The 17432-nt window shown below is 40.7% G+C and overlaps 1 long non-coding RNA gene across 1 annotated transcript in view; it reads left to right on the forward strand.

The window, feature by feature from the left end:
• LOC144587859 (uncharacterized) overlaps positions 1-13131 on the forward strand; it is a 17112-nt gene extending 3981 nt beyond the window's left edge. Inside the window, exon 2 of the long non-coding RNA XR_013543044.1 lies at positions 7874-13131. This is a non-coding gene — a long non-coding RNA (uncharacterized LOC144587859). The remainder of the gene's footprint in view (positions 1-7873) is intronic.
• The last annotated feature ends 4301 nt before the right edge of the window (positions 13132-17432 follow it).

Genomic DNA, 17432 nt, shown 5'->3' on the forward strand with positions numbered 1-17432 from the left:
GGTGGCGCTGTGGGCTAAACTGCAGAAGCCTCTGTGCTGCAGGGTCAGAAGACCAAGCAGTCGTAAGATCAAATCCACGCGACGGAGTGAGCTCCCGTCGCTTGTCCCAGCTCCCACCAACCTAGCGGTTCGAAAGCATGCAAATGTAAGTAGATAAATAGGGACCACTTCAGTGGGAAGGTAACAGTGTTCCGTGTCTAAGTCGCACTGGCCATGTGACCACGGAAGATTGTCTTCGGTCAAACACTGGCTCTATGGCTTGGAAACGGGGATGAGCACCGCCCCCTAAAGTCGAACACGACTGGACAAAAATTGTCAAGGGGAACCTTTACCTTTACCTTTTACATATAAATCACGCCACCTCAGATGGCCTCCACTGAAAAGAGACACATCACATGCACAATCAGCCAAGTATGTAGAAATGATTCTCCATGTTAGGAGTCACTTTCCTTAGAAATATACAGGGCTACTCTTGTAGAGAGTCATCTATGGCAGTGGTTCTTAACCTTGGGTTACTCAGGTGTTTTTGGACTGCAATTCCCAGAAGCCTTCACCACCAGCTGTGTTGGCTGGGGTTTTTGGGAGCTGCAGTCCAAAAACACCTGAGTAACCCAAGGTTAAGAACCACTGTTCTATGGCATCCACTACTGACATTGTAAGTAGTTTATTAATGAAACAGTCACAACACATAGAAATCGAAAGCTTTACCAGCCTCTGCATGGGGCCGTATGAAGACACATGAACTCTCAAAGAGCCTGAGAGGGAGAAGGGGAAGGGAAGAAGACAATTCACAACAGTAGATCAGCAATGTTTAGAAAATGGCAAGGCCAGAGTTTGGGTGTTCAATTCCAAACTGTGCCTCCTTGACAGAGGCTGGATTCAATCATCCATCAGGTCCCTTCCAGCTCTGCAATTGTAAAATGATGATGATAATGACTATTATGATGATTACACAACAATCCTCCGACCTTCAGCAACAAACCCCAATTCACATACACGGTTTGGGAGGTTTAATTTTTGGATTACAGTTTCCCGAATCCCCCAGGCAGCACACTAACAGGAAGAAACTTTCTGCCTAAGATTTGTAGGCGACTGAAACAAAATTGTCAGTTGAAAGCAATATCAAATTCAGTATCCCTTTCACATCCTAGACCTTTCAGAAGACTTTTCACATAAACCGTCAGTACATGGTGTATTGAAATTTTTATAATAGGGGATATTCTGTATTTCCAAAGCTGCTGGAAAAAATAGATAGGGAAATTTCTTTCCTTCTCTCCCTCATTCTCTCTCATAATACTATAACTCAGGGTCACCCAGTGAAGCTGAATAGTAGGAGATTTAGGGCAGATAAAAGTAACTTCTTTAGAGAGCACATTATTTATAGTGAGTCTCTGGAATTTAACCAAAAGTAGAAAGGTAGGATATAAAATAAATAAACAAATAATAAATAACAAATGTAATGATGGTCACTGCCAATTTGGACAGCTTTCAAATAGAATCAGACAAAGTCATGGAGAATAAGGCTTATTAAACTAAATGCAGTTGGTAGACTCAGATGGAGTAGACCTCTTGAATCTGTAGGATTTATGTAACAGTCAGCTTTAACTGTTGAGTTTATTCTAGCTGGCACTTAAGGGTTGGATTTAGCCCAGTGTCTTCTACATTCATGATAACTCTATTACTTCCAATGGCAGAGGCAGCACACCTCTGAAAATCTACCCAAATGCATTTCATTGACCAACATATAACAAGAATGCTGGACTAGATAGGCCCTCAGTTTGACCCATCAGGACTCTTCTTACATTATAATGTTCCTTTGTAAACTGCATAATTACATAGTTTTGTTATTACATTATTAACATGTTATTTAATATGTTGGTGTTTTATATCTATATGGGGCTGCATGGAAAGCCATATGGAGATTTAGTGTGGTGTGTCACCAATATGCTGATGACATGCGGCTCTAACTCTCCTTCCACCCTTCTGCAGTGGATGATGTCCTGCCCCTTGAGTGCTGCCTGGCTGCGGTACTGGAATGGATGGGGGGCAACATATTGAGGCTGAACCTGGAAAAGACAGAAGTTCTTCAGGTCTGCCTGTCTACGGATTGGGTGCCTCCCTCTCTTTTTGTCAGGATTTTGTTCTGTTTATGAACAAGGAGTTAAATTTTAATATTGTAAAAGAAGTGCAAGAGTCACGAATGTAGAAAAGCCAATGTAACGACTTACAGCATCCAGGTGAAGCAAGATGATGTATTGGTTGATTTAAATATATATATATATATTAGTTTTTCACTCTATTTGCATTTGATTTGTGCTTGTGAAACATCGTGTTACATGATTTGCTTACAATTGTTTGATTTTTACACCTCAGTGTCTTCCCAGTTGTCCCCCAAATTCCAGACATCTTTCAAACATTCAAACCATTCATGTACGTATTTTAGTATATAATATGGGTACTATCATAATATTACTTTCATAGTGTACAATATTCTCAATATCTTCTAATAACATTCTTAATAAAAGTAGTTCCAGATCCATGCCCCAACCTTATATCTAGTTTAATTTACCTAAAATGAAAACCCACCATCTTTACCCTGGTTAGATCTCCCTTATTTCAACTTAATTCTCCTTTTTAATATAAAGGATATGCTACTTTACAATTCCTTTACAATATACATGTTTTTCAACATTAAGGGCCCCCTTCCTATTTTTCCCTTTTTCATCTTTCTAAGTAATTCCCTCTCTTATTTCTCTTTTTTCACTTTTTGTTTCTGTCTCTCTAAGCATTCTGCCATCTTTCATGCCCTCTGAAACCTTTTTGTGCATCTGATTTATCTCCATTAGTTCTTTATGCACTTGGTCTATCTTCAATAGATCTTCCAGGCTTTTTAAAATTAATTTTGCTGATTTTCTCCCCTTGTTTTCCCTTAATACTCTCCTCGGATCCAAGATAGAAGTTGTTTCTCTTCAGTTTTCCCCATTAAGTTCCTCCAGCTCCTCTTTTGATTGGCATACATCATCCAGCACACTCTCATTTCCTTCTTCGTTATTCCCTGTCTCTTGTTGACTACAGTTCTTCAGATGTTCATTGAATAATTTTGCCTCTTGATAGTGTGATCTCACTATTTCTAGTATTGTTTAAAGCAGTGGTCCCCAACCTTGGGCCTCCAGATGTTCTTGGACTACAACTCCCAGAAGCCTTCAGCACCACCTCTGCTGGCCAGGATTTCTGGGAATTGAAGTTCAAGAACATCTGGAGGCCCAAGGTTGGGGACCACTGGTTTAAAGGGGTAGATTTTGTTTCATCCCAAAATTGTCCTTGTTGTGCCATTCTGTTCCAGCTGCCCAAGAGCTTAAGCCAAGATTTGAAGCCCCCAAGTCTCACAGTCCAGTTTGATTATTGTATCTGTGTCCTAATTGATCCCTGGCAAATTGATGCCAGCTAAACAGATATTCCAGGTTTTCAGAGTCAGTTCAAAGAGTCTGCTTTGGCTAAAGAGGCCTGAACCAAAATTTAAACCACCAAAGTACCAAGGAACAATGCAATGGTTGTATACACGGCTTGATGGCCTAATTCCCACAGTTTTACGCCAGCTAGTCAAACACAAACACTTCCAGCTCCCAGGGCAGTTTCAGAGGATCTACTTTGGCCAAATAGGCCTGAACCGAGGTTCAAAACCCCCAAATATCACAGTTCAATTCAGTGTTTGTATCCATGTTCCCGCATTTCTGCATCGGCCAAAACTGAAATTCCAAGTCCTTGGAGGTGGTTTCAAAAAGTTCACTTTGGCCCAATATACTAATTAACAAAGTACGGTTTAAAAGGATCCACTTTAGGGTTAATTTGTCTATGTTCCAGCCAGGCATGAAAAAATCAAAAAGAAATAAAAAACAGGTTTCCGCGCTTTAAACAGCAGTAGAGTACTCAAGGTCACTGTTCTGGGCATTATGCCAAAAAACTTCAATTAGTCAAAACATAAGATAAGTCCAGATTTAACTAGTAATAACATACGAGAACATTTCTTAAGATTTATAACGCCAAATTATAATATTCTTAAAGTATATTTTAAATGTATTTAAATGAGTAGTTAATGTCCCATAAATCTTTAAATTATTTTCTTTGCATCAACTATTCCTCTCTCCAGATTTTCTGCCGCTCTATGATTGATGAGATTGATAGAAGGTTCTTTTTTCAGTATATAGGAGTTGTCTTCTCCAGGGGTAATCATAAGCAATTAGTTGTAAAAAATATATCTCACTCGATAGTAACACTGATGTTGAATAGCTGATTGTTGCTTCTCTTATTGCCAGCTGCCGACGACTTGCAAGCAAAAAACTGCTTGTTTCTGCCTGTTTGCTGATTAGGTAGTTTCCTGGATCAAACGGGGATGACCGCCGTCCCCCCCTCCCGTGATCAACAGGCCTCCCCCCCCAGTTCACCACTTCTTCGGGGTGGTTTTGACACCCTGGGGTGTCCCAAACAGGTCAGAATTCAGCCCAGGGGACAGAGCTCTGTCCTCCTGCTGCTGTCTCATTGCGGCGTCAAGCCGGTCTCCGTATTACTTGATTGTTAACGAGACCAGCTGTAAATGGCGAAATGGGATTGGTTGTTCTGAGTATAAATGTGACTGAGACAGAACAGACCTTACCACTCAGCAGTAAGTATGGTGGCCATTTACTTGTGTGTCAGTGCTCTAAATGTTACTGTGTTACTATGCCAAATGTACCTTGCTCTGTATATATGTATATATGTTTTCCCATAATCAATATAATCTAATTACCAAGAACTCTCTCATGTTGTTTTCTCCTCACATCTAAAACTCTAAGTCACTCAATCCCTAAGCCTCTTGCTTTGCTTATGTTAAAGTGGGATTCAACCAGACTCTAGGAGCTTTTCTTGAGGCCTGTGCCTCATTAAGACTCCTGAGTTTTGGCCCCATGCCAACACTTTTAGGGGGGGCTACTCGCTCCACTAAAAATGAGGTTCGCAACTTGGGTGTACTTCTGGACCCAGCACTACCAGTGGAGTCCCAGATAGCATCTGTAGTCCACTCCACCTATTTCCATCTGAGTTGGATTGCCCAGCTGCATCCCTACCTTGACACCAGGTCCCTCAACACATTAGTCCACACACTGGTTATCTCAAGATAACACTCTCTGTGTGGGGCTACCTATGAGGCTGTCATGGAGACTTCAACAGATCCAGAACACACACACACACACACACACACACACACACACACACACACACACACACACACACACACACACACACACACACACACACACACACACACACACACACACACACACACACACACACACACACACACACACACACCTATTTTTTTCTGGTTCAGTGTTAAACTAACTTTTCCACTTGACACCTTTTTACATGGTTCTGCTGCCCTCCCATCCTTATAACCCGAGCTAGGCTATAATGCTATACTCCTCTGTTTTTTCATTGATTCTACAGTGCCTTGAAAACCATCAGCATAACACTATACTATTCCACAGATATGCTTCCTTTATAGTACAGTTCCTTTATAGTACAGTCCAAGTCATTGTGAAATAAAAGGTTAAAACCGCAGACTTACACCTCAGTCTCTTGCATTCAGTATTCACATGGGGAGTACACAAGGGGAGGGTTGTAAGTTGTAACCCAAGCACTTAATCATATCCAGCAAGAAATCAACTTCATCAGATGCCTGTTTAATCATCATTGCCATAAGACCATCCTCCATATAATAAAGCTCAGGCAACTGTTTAAGAAGCCATGTTAATCTCTCAGAGGTTTACAGAACTGCTGTTAAAGTGATGGCACAGAGCTATCAACACTGATGCCATCCTTGAGACATTTACATTGCAATTTGTTCAGGCTCAGTTATTTCGATTTCAAGAGTGGGACCTCTGGGCCTGAGTGGATACAATGTCAGGCACACATTTCGTCTTGTTTTTCTACTTTTACCAGAGGCTGGATGTGATCATGGTCATTTTAACTTCTAACACAGCAGCTCTCAACATGTTTAGATATAAGCAGGCCTCAGTTTCTTCAGAATATAATTTCTTCTCCTTCCAGACTTCCAAGCCTTGTATTATGAGATGCCTTTGTCTAATTTTTGGAATGTTTTATAGTGGCAAATTTATTACCATATTTTTCCATTTATAAGATGATACTTTTGTCTAAAATCTTTAGACTAAAAATTGAGGGTCGTCTTATACACAGAAGCTGAGGAGAACAAAAACAAGTGGAGGGGAAAGACGGGATCAAAGTGACCCTGCAGTGCTTTGATCCCTGATTTTCCCCTCCACTTGCTAAGACTTAGCAAAAGGAGAGGAAAGCAGGGATCAAAGCACTGCAGGATCGCTTTGATCCCTGCTTACCCATCCACTTGATAAGTCCTGTGGGGCTTAGCAAAAGGAGGGGGAAATGTTTAAAGTAATCCTGCAGCTGCACGAAGGGGAAAGGGATGAAAGTGATCATGCCGCTGCGGGATTGCTTTGATCCCTTTCCCCCTCTTTTTGCTAAGCCCTGTGGGCTTTAGCATGAAGGGGAAAAGCAGGAATCAAAATGATCCTGTAGTGCTTTGATCCCTTTCCCCTTCCACTTCCTAAGCCTCAGTTAGATTTCTTAATTTTGGTTTAGAAGAGTGAGGGGCATCTTATACACAGAAAAATACGGTAAATTTTAAAAATGCATATTCACTTATCGATGAGACATAAGGAAACAGTAACTTAATTTCCACTGCATCATATCCAAGAAGGCCATTTTCTTGGTGGGTAGCATCCACGGGGCTTAGGAAATGGGTAACACAGCCATGAAAAGGGTGGCACACTTGCACCCCTTTCATCCTGAAGCCCTTTCATGGCTGCTTCAGCATCAAAGGGCTGTGATCATTCCGCCCTTTTATGGCTGCTTTACCCTGTGGCTTCACAAAAGGCAGGGAAAGCATCTGCCCTCCGTATATAAAATGACCCTCAGTTTTTTGTCTAATTATTAGGTAAAAGGTGCCATTTTATACACAGAAAAATATGGTCTGTTTGTACGTGTGACCTCAACACACTTGGTGATGGATTTTGGGATCAGCTTCCCATCCAGCTCCCACTGCATTGTCCTTATTGGTCTGACTTTATTGGTCATATCTTATTGCATGATTGACAGCAGGGCTAGACGACCTCTCCATTCCAGTTTCTTAGCAACAAATTATTTCCCATTCTCAGCACAGTTCAGTACATTCTTCCTGAACCTCTAATGCTCATTGTTGCTTAAGACAAACTCTGCCTAGCTTTTCTAAATAAAGTAAGAATCCACACAGTGAATATCTTCTATACTAGAAAGCAACTATACTGAAGAAAAACATACAGGTGAACATATTTTACGTCCTCTTTTTTCTGTTAATTGGGGGGGTGTCATTAATATTTATAAATATGTAAAGTGTGTGTTATGGCCAGAATCTTGTTTGACTAAACTGCTTGCACAATTCAGGTGCTGCATGTCTCCTTGATATTGGCTTAGCTTGTGCAAGAAGGTGTCCAGCAGTTCATCATACAACCATGAACTCCATTATTTCCAGTGGGGCGAGTTTTGCTTGTAGAACAGCAAGCCAGAGATCAACAAAACTAAAAGAAGTGAAACATAATTGTCCACAATGAAACAACAGAAATCTGACTATTACTTTTTACTTTTGATTTCCAAGTTACACCTCTTCTTTCTCTCTCTCCCCCCCCCCTTCTTATTATACATTGTACTTTTTTCTTTTGGGAGGGGATTCTTAAACATATATTTTACTGAGTTCTTCAAAAAACATCTGGTTTATCCAAACTTCTGGTTTTTCCAAGTGTGATATTGTGCTTCTCTATCCATGATTCAGAACATCAGGATACTGCTGCAGATTATGCCCATGTTGCCAGCAGGAAAAAGAATGCCAGACTTTACATAGGAAAGGGCAGTCTGAACACTGATAACATCAATTCAGCAATCAAGATAGTCTACAGGATACCCTCTTGTGCTCAACCCCATTCACAAAGAGACACCAACTGAAGCACCTTTGACCTCTTACTCACCTTAATCTATGCTTTACTGAATTCAGTGGGAAATGCAGTAATATACAGAAGTGATTTACTGGGATACCCAGCAGAGAGATGTGTCAATATCAGGGCTGGGCAAACCATATAAAGCTTCTTCTCCCTACCCACTGTTGGTAATATGACAACACCACCAGCATTATCCATCATTGACTGTCTCCTTCCTGATATGGAAACAGGCCCTGCCTTGGCAGCTACCAGATACATGGAACAAGACTGGAGCTGACACTGTCATTGTCTGCCAAAGTATAAGAAGTTATGTCCCCAGTGCCCATGTTGGCTAGGAGGTACTGTGCAACACAATAATGCTTTCAAGCTATGTCATCACCCTTCCCAGAAAAGGGGGGGGGGGAAGCAGTTACCAAAGAGGTTGAATGAAAATCTATGATGTTTACTATTACCAAGATGTTGGGGAAGCTGCTAAAAAGAAGAAAAAAGGCTAAGGCTCACTAAAGCATTCTGGCATGTTATTATGTTGACTTCCATGCAGTTACAAAATTCTGAGAAAAGGGGCATCTCTTATATTCAAGAATGCTTTGGCATTTGACCAGGCAGACAACTCTTCAAAACAGGAGACACTCTTTAAAATAGGGGAACATCTGGCAATCTTAATTGTAAACCAGGTTGCTGTGATGCTCTCTGATATGTAAATCAAACCAAAGATGACCCCATTTCCAAGCACAGTTAAATTTAGTGTCCCAGAAGCATTTCATTTAGGTTTAATAAAAGTTATGATGTGTTGATTAAATACTGGCTGATGGCTGAAAGAGTGTTCAGTAAAGTTTATAGAGCTGCAGACTGTAAATTTTGTTGCCACCTAATTATTTGGTCTGACTTTAGTATCCTATAACAGAACACAACACATGCATAAGGGGAAAGAGAAGAATTGTGGGAAGTGGGGGCAGAGAATGGCCTAGGCCATTTTTAACCTGCACAGTTGTGTCTAATCATCAAGTAAGTGATGGCAAAGCCTTCATGACCCAGCAAGAGCATGATAAAGCTTTATTTAGTTTTGTTCCATTTACCACTGATGTATGCTGTTATACGATGTCCTCAACAGTAGATGTATAACACAATGTTGAGCATGTCTACTCAGATGCAAGTCACGTAAAGGTTGCAATCGGATCCACTTTTAACAGACAATAAGCCCTATGCAACACAGTGGGATTTACTCCCAAGTAAACACACAGGATCAGGTTTTGTGTTTGCCCTTTAATCTTTTCAAAGGACAATTGGCTGTTTAGACATGTGTGACTATTTCAAGCCATGGAAAAACATTTGTTTCTTTTATACCTCTAAGCAGCCTGACTTTTAGGGTATCTAAACCAATAATTAGAACATCAAAATGGCACATTTTAAATGCAATTACATTGAAGTTTCAACTAGAGTAAACCCAAGTACTGTCCATCTTCCAGTCCCAGGCAGATTAAATCCACTGAATGAATTGCTGTACAGTAAGTAAGTCAACATATATGTAAATCCCATTGGTTGTTGATTCTACTCTAGTTGACATTAGGTGTTGGAGATATTTTAGTAAAATATAAAATAATACAGTGGACCCTTGACTTACAGACGGCTTGACTTACAGACTTTTTGAGTTACAGACTTCTCTGGCCACAAAATTTAGGTTTGACTTGCAGACTGAGATTTGACTTACAGACCAGAAAAAAAAAACTGGAACAAAAATGGCCTGTTACGGGATTAATTGGTTTTCAATGCACTGTAGGTCAATGGAGACTTGACTTACAGACTTTTTGACTTGAGAACCACCTTCCAATACGGATTAAGTTCTCAAGTCAAGACCCCACTGTACTAGCAGATAAAATATAAATCATGCCCTTGCTGCCCAGAATAAAAGGTAGAAGGATAAACTTGGCAGGGAGTTCCAGAACCCAGGAGTAGCCATTGAGGAAGCCCTCTCTATGATCCTCCAGCTGTGGTCACAAGTCACCAAAGGTGAGGGAAAGTGGGGAGGGGGACTGAAAACTGCAGTCTGGAGGTCTGGACCACTGAGATTTCTGTATATCCTTCAGTTAAGCAAGCATACTGGGATACAGCTGTAGGAAAAGTGCTCTGTCTTCTCCATATTTTAGGTTTGCTCTTGCTTGCAAGTGGTGCTGGTTATTTCATTTATTGAGCTACTTTTCTTCCATTCTGTTCTGTAGATATGTTTGGAATGACCCGATATTTTCCCTCACACAGACACCCTTGATTTAGCCAAGAGAAAGGCCTTCCCTGAGGACATTGAAACCCAGTTCAGCTCCACAAATAGAACAGACTGGATTCAGGGCAGAAAATAGAAACCACAGCAGACAATTCATTTGTGGAATTCTCTGCTGCACAATATGGTGAGGGACACAGGATTACATTGCTTTAAAATCAGATTAGACAGATTCATAAAAGGCATCAGTGGAGACAATTTAGCATAACTATGGATCTTCCTGGCTGGTTGAGGTGATCTTCTTCGGGCCTGAATTGCTGGGGCAAAATAACAGAGTGAGGGCCACTATTCATACCTTATTTATGAGAATGGCCAGTGATAGATCCTATGCTTAGTCAATAATGGTTTCAGTATATCATTATACTGACAGGAGCCTTGTGGCGCAGTGGTTAAACTGCTGTACTGTGGCCAAAACTGTGCTCCCAACGCGGGGTTCAATCCCTGGTTGAATCCCTGGAAGCTCAAGGTTGACTCAGCCTTCTATCCTTCCAAGGTCAGTAAAATGAGTACCCAGCTCACAGGGGTGGGGTGGGGGCATAATCAACTTGTAAACTGCCCAGAGAGTGTTTTAAGCACTATGGGGCAGTATATAAGAAGCATGCTTTACTCTCTGCTTTTAAAAATAATTTCCAAGCTCTTTCATGGGATAACAGTAAGAATGTATTCCACAGTTCATCCAAGAGTAAAGTCTTTTTGTCTCTCCAAAGAACATCATTCCTGTCTTTTCAGGGACCTTGGAATCCGTCCCATACTTGTGATTTCACAAAGCACCCAACCGGTAGTGCAGCAGAATCCCTTGTAAATCCACTCAATTGCAGGAAAACATTTGTTTCCTTATTATTTATATAGGCATTTTGTACTGTACCATCTTGCAGCTCAAGGCCACGAAACAATAAAACATCACAAAAGAAAATGATAGAAGTCATACACTAGAAAACTAGAAATGCAGTAAATGTTTTGGGGGTAAGCTGCTGAGTTTTTACATTGTCTTTAGGGTTTTCATTATATACAAAGCAGTAAGGGACTTTATGCAACAATTGTCATTGTTCGGCTACACATGTGAAAACTGCTCTAAATGAGGATCATTATTTAATTCATCAGAGCCAAGAGAATCAAGATGATAAGCAAACCCCTTAACAAAATGACTGTCAAACTGAATACACAGATACTCCCAAAAAAATGCATGTTTCAGCCAATCTTAATCAACAAGCTATCTCAAGCAATGCAAATGGGAGGTAGCTGGATTTCAAGTTGCAAAATCTGAACAAAATAAAGCCAAGTGTATCAAATTATTGGACACAAATATAATCTGTTACTGATGCATAGAATTCACATTGTCTACCACAAAACCTAGCGATAAGAAATTCTGAAAAAGGAAGTAGGGGGAAATGAATGATCAGTGCTCATGTGACTGAAAAAAAATACAAAGAAGCAAAAATGTTGAAAAATGTAGAAACCTATCCCTTTGGATACTGGCAATCAAGTACAATGAGTAGGCCATACAGCTTTTTGTATTGTATTGATTGGCTAATGAAGGCTGCAATGCACTCTGCTATAGAATAATCACTATATTTACTCCATTGTAAGATAATTACAATTTCCAAATTGCTAGTAGAAAAACATCATTTATAGCCACCAGGTCTGTCTGAACTTCAAAGTTGCAAAGTATCTCGAAAGACTTAAAACATGTTCCTTCCATTTTTTTTTTTTTTCAGATTTGATGACTAGATGATAAGGTCAATGATCTCTCATGATTTTGGACGCAAGTTTTGTGCATTAATAGGATTTTCCTAAAAACCCTAAAATTGCTTTATTCTAGCATACCTTTACTACAGTCTCCAGTACCAGTGTTTTGTTAAAAAGACGAATTGCCATAAAACCAAATGAATCCAAGCGTTCTAAGCCCTACAGAACTAATGGCAAAGATTCTTTGGACAAAGGGGTTCCCTAGGTGAACAGTGTAATGTGATCCAGTCTGCTGCATCAAGCTCTTCTTCAACAGAACTCAAATAATTGTGCTGTTGTTTGACAGGTAGTAAAATTCATGGGAGACCATTAAATCAATGGTAGTATAATGTGGAACACTGCAGATTTTTTAAAAAATGGCTGGCTAGTTCACAAAATGCCGCCATTGGCAAGGATCCCTCTAGAGTGCCTAATGGGTTTGATTTGTGGCCAGGAAGGCTGATGTGTGCAAGAAAGAACAGACATACAGAAGACAAGAATAAAAGAGGGAAAGATCAGTGAAGGAGAATTAGTGAGAGTGGAGGAGTCAAAGTGATAAGAAGCAAGACTGCCAACAGGCACCAGAATCTGGACAAAGCCCCAAGAACCAGCTCCTTTCGTTACTATTCTGGTGTTGTTCATCATCATCTTGATGAACAGCCTCTAAATCAGGGTGAAGCACAGCCATTTCTATCAATTTAGAACCCCACACATCGATTATTGCATTTAAAAGGTGAAATCTTGACCTTTCTATCTTTCATTAAACCAAGATGCAAGGAAGGGCCCATCTTGAGCATTTCCCATTTCCAACCTTTTATTGTGCCTCAAGTAAACATGCCACTACTTTCTGAATCACAAGCTCAAATCAAGGGAATCAGCAGAAGAATGAAAAAGAATTAAAAAGGGGGGAAGAAGAATAAAAAGAAAGAGAAAAGACCTTTTGGAAGAACCAGGGAAACCCAACTCCAGCACAGAAGAAAAGCAAATGGTCTGCATATAATACCTTGCACAGAAAATTTAAGAGGGCCTTAAATGGCAGAGACCTTGGGCTCTCCCTCAAATGATGGATAGGTTTTATTCTGCTCATGTTAGCTCTGGACTGGGAGATTGATCACACTAGGTGTATTTATGCACACATGGGAAATCTCCAAGGGGTTTTAGCCAACTCCTCTTTCTCACTCCCTGGGGTCGTTGACAGGTCAGTGCATGTTTGCTGCGAACTGTGAATACTACCTGACTCTTTGCCTACCAGAGGTACTGACTGCAACATTGACCATGGAGTGAGGACCAAACTAGGTATTCAATGTGCAAAGGATTTTTAAATAGCATCAGCTGGGAAGGTGGATCATTATGTGCATCCAGCAGGCATGGAGGAGGAATTTAACTCTTTCCTTCCCTGCCATAGCCTTGAGAAAAAAGGCTTCATCTAAAATTCATATTTACATTGGGAGTAGAAGCCCACACTGCAGACAAAAATAAAGATCCCAATCATTACTGACCATTCTAAGCTGATGATCTGTACATGTTTAAAAGATATAGCACTTTATACACAAAGATACATTCGTACGTCATGCCTCCTTTGACCCCAAACGTTAGGTAGTCTTCAGAAAAAATGAAACAGTAGGAATAGAGTTCCTAATTCTACAAGACACATTTTAAAACCAAAGTTTAGTTCAATTTGGTTTTCGATCACATCTGAGCACAAAAATCTGGATGAATTTGGGGACTGCTTTACTGAGGCTTATATTCTATAAACCAATATTATGTAAATCAACTATTGAAAGCACCAGATCCCTCAAATGCAAAGCCTTAAGGTTCTATCCTGTGGTTGAGGGTGTGACTACAGAGCAAGAGAAATGTAAAGTCATGATTGCATGAGTGGAAGATAGCTTACACACCAAATATGAAGCTTTCCTTTCTTCCCCTCCAGCTCCCTGTGCACCCACTTCAGAGGCTTAAGATGAGTAGTCTTCCTGAACAGTGCAGCCTGTGTTGCGTGGACTTGCAGCAGGAGGTGGGAATTATCCCTGAAGAGGTGGCAGGCAAAACCTTGTACTGGCAGAACTTAACTAGTTTTGTTGGCTGTTCTGGGTTTTTTGGGCTCTTTGGCTGTGTTCTGAAGGTTGTTCTTCCTGACGTTTCGCCAGTCTCTGTGGCCGGCATCTTCAGAGGACAACAACCTGTGCTCTCAAGATGCCGGCCACAGAGACTGGTGAAACATCAGGAAGAACAACCTTCAGAACACGGCCAAAGAGCCCGAAAAACCCAGAGCAACCATTAGATCCCGGCTGTGAAAACCTTCGCGAATATATTCAACTAGTTTTCCCTGTTAGATTTCTAACAATCTCTCATTCCCACTGCAGTTCTATTCAGGAGGCCTTGGTTTGGGGGGAGAGCAAAGAAGAAACATACAGTAGTTTGTGTGAGATCCCTTTCCCTAACTCAGGGGACAAATGCATTAGCAAAAAAATGTGGGAAACCCTAAAGGTTTGGGGTGAGCTGTTCCACATTTTTCCCCAGTGATTATAGGATGCAATGGGATGTGAATCAGCCTGGATCCCCCATAAATTTTCCTCCCCATCAAAACATGTATCCTTTCAGATCCAATTTTTAGAAAAACTATCTTATGACCACTTTTACCAACCCTGAAGGTTGTATAAGAATCAAGTGTAAATGGATGTAATTCACATTCAGTTTCTCTCGGTTTGTCACCCAATTGAGGAAAATTGCCTCGCCCTGCCCTGCCCTGTTTTTTTGTTTTGTTTTGTTTTGTTGCTTTCAGGACAGTGATTAGAAAATCAAATGATAAAAAGGTGCTCCAGCCCCTCAGGGTTCATTTAACAGGTTTGTGACTGGGCTGCACCTACCTAGATCTACCCCCAAAACTGCTAGGCTCTGCCTAAGTCCCAGTCTGAGCTCTCTTCCTACTCTTAGAGATACAGTGGACCCTTGACTTACAGACGGCTTGACTTACAGACTTTTTGAGTTACAGACTTCTCTGGCCACATTATTTAGGTTTGACTTGCAGCCTGAGAATTGACTTACAGACCAGAAAAAAACCAAAATGGAACAAAAACGGCCTGTTACAGGATTAATCAGTTTTCAATGCACTGTAGGTCAATGGAGACTTGACTTACAGACTTTTTGACTTGAGAACCGCCTTCCAATACAGATTAAGTTCTCAAGTCAAGACCCCACTGTACTCTGCAGTGTTGCAGAATCAGGCCACCCACAGGCAACAGAGTGTTTTATTTGTAGAGTTGGGCCCTCTATATCTCCGTAAGCATCTCAGCTAGAGACTTGGAGGGTCAAGATACGACGTTAATCTGCCCAATCTGAATGCCTGGAGCAAAGTTTGGTACTGATGAGTGATCAGGGGAAAAAAGCAAGTTAACACCAAAATGTGAGCTTCAGCAACGTTTGTGCTAGGACAATCGGATCTCTTTACTTCCTGCTATAACTTTGGAATGCCCTGCGCTTGGAAGCTCAATTGGTGCAATTATTGGCACCATTTTGGCACCAAGCCAAGACATCGTTGTTTATTAGAACCTTGGAGATAGAGGGGCGTAGCCTGTGGAAGTTTTAGTGCAATATTTTCATTATATAAATGTTTGAATTCTGTGTTGTTTGATTTTAAATTGTTTTAAGTATCTCATGTTTTCAAATTGTTTAATACAGCTTTGAAACCCACTGTGATATTCTGTGACATGGGGTGTGTTATAAATGTTTAAACAATATTGAATAAAGATAATACTTTTGAACTGCAGAGCTGGAAAGGGGCCCTATGGATCATCAAGTCCAGCCCCTGTCAAAGAGGCACAGTGGGAAACTGAACACCCAATCTCAGCTCTGCAGCCAGAGACCTAAACCACTGAACTATCCAGCAGTTCTAACATACCTACCTACCTACCTACCTACCTACCTACCTACCTACCTACCTACCTACCTACCTACCTACATACATACATACACACACACACACACACACCCTAGAATAAACTTCTAAATGCAGATTGGATCACTTCGTCTAGTTTGACCTAAAGTTAATGCAGTTCAGACCAAAGACTGGGATATGTGAGCAAGTCATCCTCTTCCATACATGGTGTGCAGTGCCACGACCAATCTCTGTCTCTTAATCGACCTCATTTCCTTCTGTGTACTATGGTAAAAGTCATCACTAGAGATGAGCATGAAATGAACCATGAAGCACAAGACCCGATGAACTGGACTGGTTCTTGGTTCATTTCACAACCCAATTCAGGGATCCTCTTTTGCCAAAGCAAAATGAAACACTGAACTTTTTTTCCCTTTGCTGCCTCATTTGCTCCATCAAAGGGGGATGTCCCCTTCCCACTACCCTCACCGCCCCCACCTATTTGTTCCTGCCCCCACTGCCTCCACCACAGGTGCCATCTTCAGAGGCAGCCAGGAGACTGCCGCTGTTTCTGAGCATGCACCCACGGTACCAGTGGCAGAGGCGGCAGGAGCAGCCCCCCCGGCACAAAGTGGAAAAATCCCTTTGGTTAGCCACAAACTGTGAACCATCATGAATCACCTTTTTCCCCCCCAGTTCATGCCCATCTCTAGTCATCACCTATCTTGCAGCAAGAATAATATGAATTAAAACAAAGGAAAACCTTGAAAATGACTGTTAAAAAATGAAGACATTCTCTAAAGGATTAAAAGTAAAATGTCACCAAGTTCAACCACATACATTCTTTTCAGAGTGTAGAATCACAGAATTGCAAAACTGAAGGGATTCCATGAATCAGCCATCATTAAATCTGAAATATTGGAATCAGAAGCTGAACTTTTAAACTCATCAGTGCAAAATTATTTAATATCTTGTTGGTTAAAATTCAATGATGCATGTTACCTGAATAATAAATGTCTTCAACTGTATATCAAATCTGAACTTAATTTTAGTTGCTGCAGAGAAATTAAGAACCTGTTATAAAGCAAGGACTCTAAATCTTCTCATTCAAATTTAAAGAAGAATTGTACTGTGGCCAGTTGTGCCAAATTTGAGAAATCACATGTTAACTTAAGAGATACAGAGAAATCTAGTAACTTGGTCCAGTATAAGGACAAGAAGTTCCCATGGTGATGGTATTATCAAGGTTGAAGGATCAGGAACAGTACACCTGTGATTTTTTGCCAGTGTTCAGACTATAGCACGAGTATATGACTGTCACTTAATGAATCTTTAATGTTACATTCTGTGATAAATATGATAATTGATCTATAGGTTCAAAGGAATCTAGACTTTTCCAATAAAGTACATGTGCAATCCAAGATGGGTGGCTATAACAAAAGAGGCATACCTTTACTTACTTACTTACTTACTTACTTACTTACTTACTTACTTACTTACTTACTTACTTACTTACTTACTTACT

This window comes from Pogona vitticeps, chromosome 3, assembly GCF_051106095.1.
Source record: "Pogona vitticeps strain Pit_001003342236 chromosome 3, PviZW2.1, whole genome shotgun sequence".
Classification (NCBI taxonomy): Eukaryota; Metazoa; Chordata; class Lepidosauria; order Squamata; family Agamidae; genus Pogona; species Pogona vitticeps.